Here is a 9252-nt window from a genome sequence, read left to right on the forward strand (position 1 = left end):
GGCACACGTCCCTGGACGGGTGTCCGCGCGGGGATCCTGCCCACCTGCTTTCAGAGGGAGGCTGGGCGTCCCCCACGAAGCAACACCGGCCTGAATCCCCAGTGAGGGGCAGGACCAGACCCCTCCCACCGGCAGCTGCTCTGTGTGCACGCCAGCAATCCCGAAGTCGGTCCTGTGGTCATTTACTCCTGAGCCTCGAGTAAGTGCCTGTTGTGTACTGGTCACTGTGCTAACCACCAGGCACACACCGGTGGGAAAGAGAAATTTCTCCCTGCAGGACTGTATTAAGCTGGAGCTAAGAGCGAGTTTTAGGTCGGGGCAGGGGGCATGCGTCCTTGGACACAGGAGGGCCCACTCCCCGGTCAGTGACACCCGCTGTCCACCAGGCCCCTCCAGCCTTCTCCACGGGGGGCACGTTCGGGCGAGGCTGGCCGACATCATGTGTCCCATGTTACAGACGAGGAAAAGCAGCCTGGAGCGCTCCCATGATCCCAGGATCACTACAAGTGACAGGGACCCCAGGGCGGGGCTCTGAGCCTTGCCGCAGGGAACTTGCCCCAGATCCTGGTACACCCCAGAGGTTACCAGAGGCCGGCTGGAATGGGACCCTGGGCCCTGCCCCCGCTCAGGCCTTCCCTGGGATTCTCGAGGACCAGCCCTGAGTCTAACGCCCAAGCGCGCGTGGAGAGCTGCCAGTGTGCCGAGTGACGGCCACAAAGACACAAACGACCAGGCTGTCGTCCCCGTCCAGGGGCTGGATCAGGACGGCCACCCTCCCCGACTGCATGTGCGCACTCCCTGGAATGGTCAGAGGACTGTCTGGAGAGAGGGAGGCACAGGGTGTGAGGAGCAGCCCTGCACGGGGGAGCCCTGCCATCCTCCCAGCAGCCCCGCTACTGACCCCGGCCTGCAGCCCTAGCCCAATGGGACCCTGTAGCCCAGCCCTGTCCCCACGGTGTTGCCCACTGTCTGCCGCCCAGCTGGGCCCCCACGATCCCGCCCACGGCTACCGCGGCCTCCTGTGCCCCTGCTGTCCCAAGAATTCTGTGCTCAAAGGGGCACTTCCCGTCCTGGGCGGGGCACCGGGCTCCACTCACAATGGAAATAGGGAGAGGCCGGCTGGGCCGGCTGGGCCTCCCGCCAGGCCTCCTACAGGACAGGACACTGAGCAGCGAGCCTGGCAGGGCAGAAACAGCTGGAGGCTGTGGGGCCGTCCCCCCACAGCTGGAGAACCTCTGTGGGGACCTCCTGTCCTCCCTGCGGCCTGTGGCCGGTCCCCTGCCCCGCGGCTGTCCTCACACACTGACCGGCCCCTGAGGAAGGCGCCAACACGCGCAGCCTCCGAGCCGGACAGAAGGGGAGCTGCCTTCTGCTTCCTTGGCCCCTGGCAGGGCTCTCTGCAGGCCGGGAGCCCACCCGGCATCGTCGCGCCTCAGCAGCCCCCGCTCTGAGCCCCCAACCATGCTTGCTTCTGAGTCCCACGGCCCTGCTGGTGAGGGCTGGACACCGTCCCCGTGGGCACACCCGGGCTCCCTCCCACCTGCCTTTCGATGAAGGACGCCAAGTCATAGTTAAATTCTTTGTGGCAAAATCTTAATCCATCACATGAGGTATTTTTGCTGTATGTTTTTTTTTTTTTTTTAAAGATTTTATTTATTTATTTGACAGAGAGAGATCACAAGCAGGCAGAGAGGCAGGCAGAGAGAGAGGAGGAAGCAGGCTCCCTGCCGAGCAGAGAGCCCGATGCGGGGCTCGATCCCAGGACCCTGAGATCATGACCCGAGCCTAAGGCAGCGGCTTAACCCACTGAGCCACCCAGGCGCCCCGATTTTTGCTGTATGTTAAATGGAAGAGCGCCAACATGGTGTGTATAATATAATCAGAATTTTTAGGGGAAAATATATGCCTCGTGAAGGGGCTTGAAGCTCCCACAGCAGCAGCTGGGACTGTCTCAGAGCTCCGGGACCCCTCCAGGGGCTGCCTTTTGTCCGTGCATTTCCTTCGACGATGATTTTGTGCCCTTCGAAGCCTGGAAGCTGTCTACGAGACAAGAGGGAGACTTCACTGTCCGTCTGGCTGTCCATCAGGACGTGCTTCGGAATGTGGACCACATCTCCATAACTTGGGGTCCGCCGGCCCCCGTGTGTGCCCCAGGAAGCTTCCAAACATGCCCATGGAATGTGAAGGGAGGGGAGTTCTCACACCAATCAACACTGGAGGGAAGTCTGGTTCCCAAGTCCTTGCCCAAAGTCACGGGGAGCAGAACCCACAGGTTCCAGGGTCTCTCCCGGGCAGGACGGGTGAGCCCCTCGCCGGGGAGGGGTCAGCACCAGGAGCGGCCGGAGCTCATGCACCAATGCATGTTCTCTCTTTTCACATAATTGAAGCACTGAACTCACATGTCTGGTGTGTGTTCACGCCTGTGTGCTTCCCCGAAATGCCACCCCACGCAGCACTGGGAGCACACTCCCCGCCCTCCTAGAAAGTTCCCGTCTGTGCCTTTCCTGCCGAAGCTCCGATCCTGTCCCTATAGACCCGTGCTGCCCATCCCAGACCTGGTGGACATGGAATCAGCAGGGCACAGTCCCCGCATGTGGCTTCCTTGCCGCTGTGTTCAAGAAGCACTGGTGCTGTGACCCGTGTCGTCACCGTGGGTAGCGTCACGGTGTGCGGACAATGCGAGCCTCCATTTCTCAGTTACGAGACCCTCGGTTCCAGTTTGAGAGGTCGTGCCCTCCCAGCAAAGTCTTCCGATAGACCCATATTCTCACTCACCAGGGTAAATACCCAGATCACAGGAGTAATGGGTTCAACCCATGTAGAACCTGCACAGGGTTTTCAACGTGGCTGTCCCACCTCACGGCCACGATTCACCACTCCGACCGCTGGCAGGAAACACATTCCATTGTGTTAGATTTGACTCTCAGTGAGGATTCAGAATGTTGGGCACTTTCCACGCTCACTGCTGACGTGCATTATTCAGGCCTGTGCTCCTCGTACATTGGTTTATTCATCTATTATTACTGATTCATGGGAGAACTTTATATATTCTGGACACAAGCTCTTTGTCGGCTATATGTGCTACGAGTATTTTCTCCCAGTTTATGACTTGCCCATTCTTGTTCTTAAAAGTATATTTTGATGAACAGAAAATTTTAATTTTCATGAAGTTCAGTTTGTCATGTTTTTCTTTCCAGTTAGTGCTTTTAGCATCTTGTGCAAGAAATCTTTGCTTTCCTCAGAATCATGTGGATTTTCTCCTGGATTTCCCTCTAGAAGAAGACTTACAGTTCTGAAACTTATATTTAGGTCTGTGCTCCATTTAAACTAATTTATTTGTAGACAGAAAGAAAGAGTTCAAGGTTCTTTTTTATTTGCATACAGATAGGTATTTGTTCCAACAACATTTGTTTAAAGGGAATTTGCCGTCTCCGTTTGATTAACTTGGCCATAGTTGAAAATCAATCCACCTTATAGTGTATGGATTTATTTCTGGACTTTATTTTGCTACATGATCTACCTGTCCACCTTTTTGCCAATACAAAACTGTCCTGATTACCATTACTTTACAGTAAGCCATGATTCAGAGAGTGTGAATCTCCCAGCTGCGTTGTTTTTCAACAATGTTGGGACCATTCTAGGTCCTAGAGTTAGAGTCTTCAAATAACATTTAGAATCATGTTGCTAACTTCTAGATTTTAAGAAACTCTGCTGGTGTGTTGATAAAGATTGCATTGAATCTGTATCAATTTGGGGAAATTAACATCTTAACAATATTGAGTATCCCGATCTATGAACGTGGTACATCTCTCCTTTACTTAGACCGTCTTTCATGTCTATCAACAGTGTGTCCTGTTCTTCAGTGGGAAGGTCTTACATATGTCCCACTAGATTAATCCCTAGGCATTCACTGGTTTTGATGTTATTTTCATTAGTAGGATTTTTTTTCTTGTTCTTCCAATTGCTCACTGCAAATTTAAGGGAGTTCGTTGGTTCTCACTATCCACCTTATGGCCTGTGACTTTCTAAGTGCATCTATTCTTCAATGTTTCTCGCGCACTTGTGTGTTTCTGTATGTGCCCTCAGTGTCATTTGCGAATAACGGGTTTTCCTTCGCTTCTCTCCTTATGTCATTTTGCTGTTTATTGCCTCATTGAACTATCTAAAACCTTTAACAAAATGTTGAAAGGAAGTGGTAAGGACATCCCTGTTCCCAATCTCAAGAGAATAATGATGATTGTACAATACATAGGATGTTTGGTACAGATTTTTCATCCATTCTCTTGATCAACTTGAGGACATTCCCTCCTCTTCCAAGACGGCCAAACAGTTTTATCATGAAGTTTGTCAAGTGCTTTTCCACATCTATGAGATCATATGGTTTCTCTCTTTTCTTTGTTAATGTATTTTCTTTATTCCCAGTAAAAATGTGTCATTCTGGTTCTCAAGGATCCAAGAAAAGTTTGGGGAAACTTCTCAAATCTAAAGCTCTTGTCATGTTCCTTAAGGAGAAAGGCTGACACACATCTCCAGGGAAATCTTGTCATCATCATGCTCTGGTGTACCCTCCACTGATGACCGCATTGTCTGCCACACAGAAGTGAATCGAGGCATCGCTAAGTGAAGATGGACATCGAAGTTTCTAGTCCTTTCCTTGTACAGTCTAAGGGTCAGGAGCTTACTTTCTTGAAATGCACTTGCTTGTAAACGCTCTGAGGGCAAAAATATTTGCATCGTCCTCAGAGGGGCGTGCCCTGCACCCAGAACCAAGCTGGGCACATTGTTTGATTCAGTAAATATTTTTTGAGTAAGTGAATGAGTAAACGAATGAATGCACGGGTGAATGAGTAAGTGAATAAGTGAATGAACGATTAAGTGAGTGAAATGTAAATTACCCAGTTAGGACCCAGGCACGTCACTGCATGGATCTGAGCGCCATATGTCTGTGAGGCTGGAAATAGGAGGGGAGCCGCTCTCACTGTTCGGTGCAGGAGGAGGAAAGCAGACATCCAAAGAACTCTGGTGACTTTATTTGGTTTTGGAATGCCTACGTATTTACTATTTTTAGTAAATCCCATCTGCTTCTTGCCTTCAAAAGAAAAGTTCAAACATGTTTATCTTTATCAACAGCCAGAAAAAGAGGCAATTGCCCTATTTCACACCCTAGCGACCCACTGCAAAATGTTTGCTTCCCATCCCCACAATGTTAAGGTTTACTAGTCTAGAGGTCTTTGTACCAGAGGGAGAAATGCTTCCCCCAGGAGATGCGGCTTTCACCGAGCTGAAGTTCAGGCCTCCCGCCGGCCACTGTGAGCCCCTCCCGCCTTGACTCCACCGGCACAGATGGGCTTCCTGACCCCGACCGCCAGGGGGTCGTGGAGCCGCTACTCCACAATGGCGGTGAGCAGGGATGTGTCTGGATACAGGAGATCCCTAAGGGTGTCTCTTGGGACTACCAAGCCCTGAAAATGCTCCCTTCAGATGGGTGGAAAACCACAGCAACTCAATTCAAGGAGGACTAGGAATGGCCAAGCCCCTTCAGGAATGAACCCCAGCTGAGGGCTTGCTGGGAGTGAAGGGAATGGGGATGGCTAGAGGGAGAAGGAGTTGCAAACGCCAGTTCCGGCTTGGTGACCGCCTGCAGAAGAGGACTGTGATCGTCATGAGTATTTGTTCTCATTGTTACGAATATGTTTGTGTATATATAGACCAGATATCTTTGCTTTCTTCCTTGCCTCCTCTTTTATCGTGACACAGACGAGCTGATCGTAGCTCACTGTCTGCCACAGTGTAAACACAGGGTGTCAGCAGAAGAGTAAACCTCACGCCAGGACTTACCGTCCGCTCCTGGAGGAGGGGAGCACCTGCGACAGCTGCGTCAGGTTAGGCACTTGGAGATTAACTCCCAGCGAAGGAGACTCGGTGGGTCCAAGTGGGGAGGAGCGGGCTGGGATGGTCAGTTTTGTTGTCAGCGGGGCTACGCTCTGGTCGTCAGCGACTCGAGGGTCCCTCTAGGTGCTGCTGTGAACGTGAATGGGATCAAGGTCCCCCAGCTTGTGTGACTATGTAAGGAATGTGACTTGAGTCAGGACGATGGTCCTCATCTGGGTGGGCCTGATCTTACCCAGTGAAAACCCTGAAGGGAAGAGCCAAGGCCTCCCAGACCAGGAAGAAACTCCCCGTAGACCAGGCCTTGGGCTGTGCCGACGGTCCTGCCCCCTCACCACCAGTGACCTGCCCCAGATTCAGACTCGCCTCCACACGCAAACACACGGGCTGACTCCCTGCGCGGAATCGCACCATCTGTGTTTCCTACTGGCCTGTCTCTGGCCGCACTGACGGACGCAGATTGCGGAGCCGGAAGTATGGAGACAAGCGCACTGACCAGAAGCTGAGAACCAGGACGACTCCAGCCCCCACACTCCTCAGTAACGAGCGTGCATACAGTTATTAGAAAGTCGTTCTGCTGTGGGAGAACCGCGCTGCCTTTCTGCTCCAGGTTTCCAGAATGTTCCTCGGCTGAGTGCGGGGCTGGAGGACACCAATAATGGTGGTTGTCACAGTCAGTGTCATTGGTTGCTTCTCTACTTCTGCTGTACCCTGGGACCCCCCCAGACCAGGATTTCAGAACACTGGCAAGCCCAAGGACAGCAGCAGGAAGATCTCCTTTCAGCCCCTAAACTGGCGATAACTACGCCCACGTCTCCAGGAGAAAGAGGTTTGTGGAACGCACACAGCTTCACGGTAACCTCTGCCTCCGCCCTGCACCCCAGGCAGCCTCCCACTGTTCCTGACGCCTCCTCCTTAGAAAGACCTTCCAAAGCCACCAATACCGAGGGATGGGTTTCCGCAAGTCCAGGAAACCTCCAGATTTGAATGCAGAATTTAGTGTGTGTATGCGGATGTGCCTTGCTCTGGGGACAGGCTCGACGGCTTCCATCAGACCAGGCTATCGAGGTGCTTCCGCCGTCGGACGGGAAACAAAAGGTTCCAAACCACTCTTGTTTGTTCTTAGAGGAGACGTGATTCGCGCCACGTCTCCGTCAGGCTCTGAGCACTCCACGCTAGGACCTGCTTGCCATGTTCAGACACCAAAGCTTCCATGCAGGCTCAGAATCTTGTGGGTGCCGGAAAATGCCAGCTTCTCCGCATCCTGACTCTGTGTCAGACGGCAGACTGAGCACGCAAGCAGCTCTTATCTGGGGCAAGCACTGTGTTCAACAAAGATATCCTTGGGGGTGTGGGGAGCCCACGGGAGGCATGGCCACGTCAGCCCAATGAATCACGACAGCCGTGGCTCGCAGATAAGAAAATCAACAGCCACGGAATCCACACAAGGTGACCAGGCAGGCTGTGGGTCTGGGATTAGAAAACGGGTCCCTCTGACCCCAGAGACTGGAGAGAGCACATGCAGCCTTCTTATTTTAGAAATGAGAAAAGCTGAGGGTCATGGATGCCCTAGCCACAGGGAGCCATGCAGAAGGACAACCCCAGGCTAGGGCACCCCTCCCCCACAGGCTGCCTCGTCCCCAGGCAGGTCTGAGCCCTGCGAGAGGATGGGCCCCATAGACAGCAAATTCCAGGCATTCCGCAGGATTCCACGGACCCTCCTTATCAGACCGTCTGCTGAGTTCACCGTATCTTTGTGAAGTGTCTGGGAGAGAAGGCTTCCATCACCCCTCTCCCTATACCACTTGGAAGGAATCCCATGAACGTCTGGTGACATCTCCAGGGAGAGGGGGAGGGGACCAGAACCTCTAGGCACTCCTGTCCTCTCACGCAGCCAGCTGGAAGGTAATAGTGTGTGTGCATGTGTGTTTGTGTGTGTGTGAATATATATTTTTTCACATATTAAAAAATCCCTCCTTAAATACCCCTTATATTTAAGCCTTAAGGCAGTGAGTGCTAGGGGTGAGCAGCCGGCCCCTGCCAGGGAGCGAGCACCCCCCAGGCAGCTAGAGTCCCCGGCTAATCACCAGGACATCGGAGTTCCGACCCCGAACCCACCACTTACAGCCTGCGTGACCCAGAACACGCCATTCCTCCGTCCGTCAGTGGCCCCAGGCCGGCACCCGGGAGATGCGTGCTGGGCTCTGGGTACAAGCTAGGGATTCCTTCCCACAGGCCTACTGGCTCAACAGTACTTTAAAATTAAGATATTTCGTTGTAAAACTTAAATATCTGACTTCTCTTAAAAGAAGGAGGAGGAAGAGGAGGAGACGGAGAAGGAGAAAGGGAGGAAGAAGGTGGCGACTGGGCACATGCGTGCTTCCCTCCTGCTCTACGGGCTGTGGGGCCCGGCCCCCGACCCCCTTCCTGGGCCCCACATTTGACCACCCACCCCGGGGTGAGGGGCTCCTACAAGCAGCACAGGCCTGGACGTGTGCCCTGGCGATCTCCGTGACTCCGGCCAGAGATGCCGTCTGGCGACTCTGATTCTGAACCAGACGGCTGCAGGCCCACACCACAGTGACCATCTGGGGGAGACAACATGCCCTTGACTCTGGGGAAGCAGTGTCACTCAGACTGTCAGAGAAAACGTGTGTCCCGTCTCTTCCTCGAGGAATCCAACCGTAGCAGCTTCTGACTGTGCGGCTACCACCACGGGAACGAAACCAGGACTCCTTGCACGCCACAGGCCAGGACGCCCATCGCAGACAGGCTCTGCACGCCCCCGCCTTTCTGCTGCCAGACCCCAGTCCCGTTATCTCCTTGTGGGGCTCCGGCGTGTCCCCCAGCTGTGCCCTCCGCTGCACGAGGCCTGGAGGGGACAAGGCTCGAGGACCGTGCTCTGGGCGCCGGGCCTCCCGCCCACACAGGCCGCGGCGGCCGGGGTCGGAAAGATGACACGGCTGTTCCAACCAGACACCGAGAAGGACTCGTGGTTGCTCAGAACATCCGCATCACTGCGTTTTACAGGACTTGTGCTCTGGGTCTTCTTGGCAAAGAACAACGATTGGGAGGTGAACCTTCAAAGCCGCATACGTGGGAAGAAAAGAAACAGCTCCACGAGGACGTTACTCTTCCGTCCGCTTGCGGCCCCGTTGGGCTGGACACTTTCTCCTCCGGCAGAATTCCCTGGAGCACGGGAAAATCTGCTCCTCCAGGAAAAGATCTTAATCCCTTTGGAGACAGCTCTGCAGGCTCTCTGATGTGCGGCGCTCACCTCGGACCGGGCCTGCGGGACACGAGGGACCTTGGCCGCCACGGCTGCTCCCGGGAGGGCGTGAGGTCGCGGGGATGTGCTGTGTG

The sequence above is a fragment of the Lutra lutra genome, chromosome 6 (assembly GCF_902655055.1).
Source record: "Lutra lutra chromosome 6, mLutLut1.2, whole genome shotgun sequence".
In the NCBI taxonomy this organism is placed as follows: domain Eukaryota; kingdom Metazoa; phylum Chordata; class Mammalia; order Carnivora; family Mustelidae; genus Lutra; species Lutra lutra.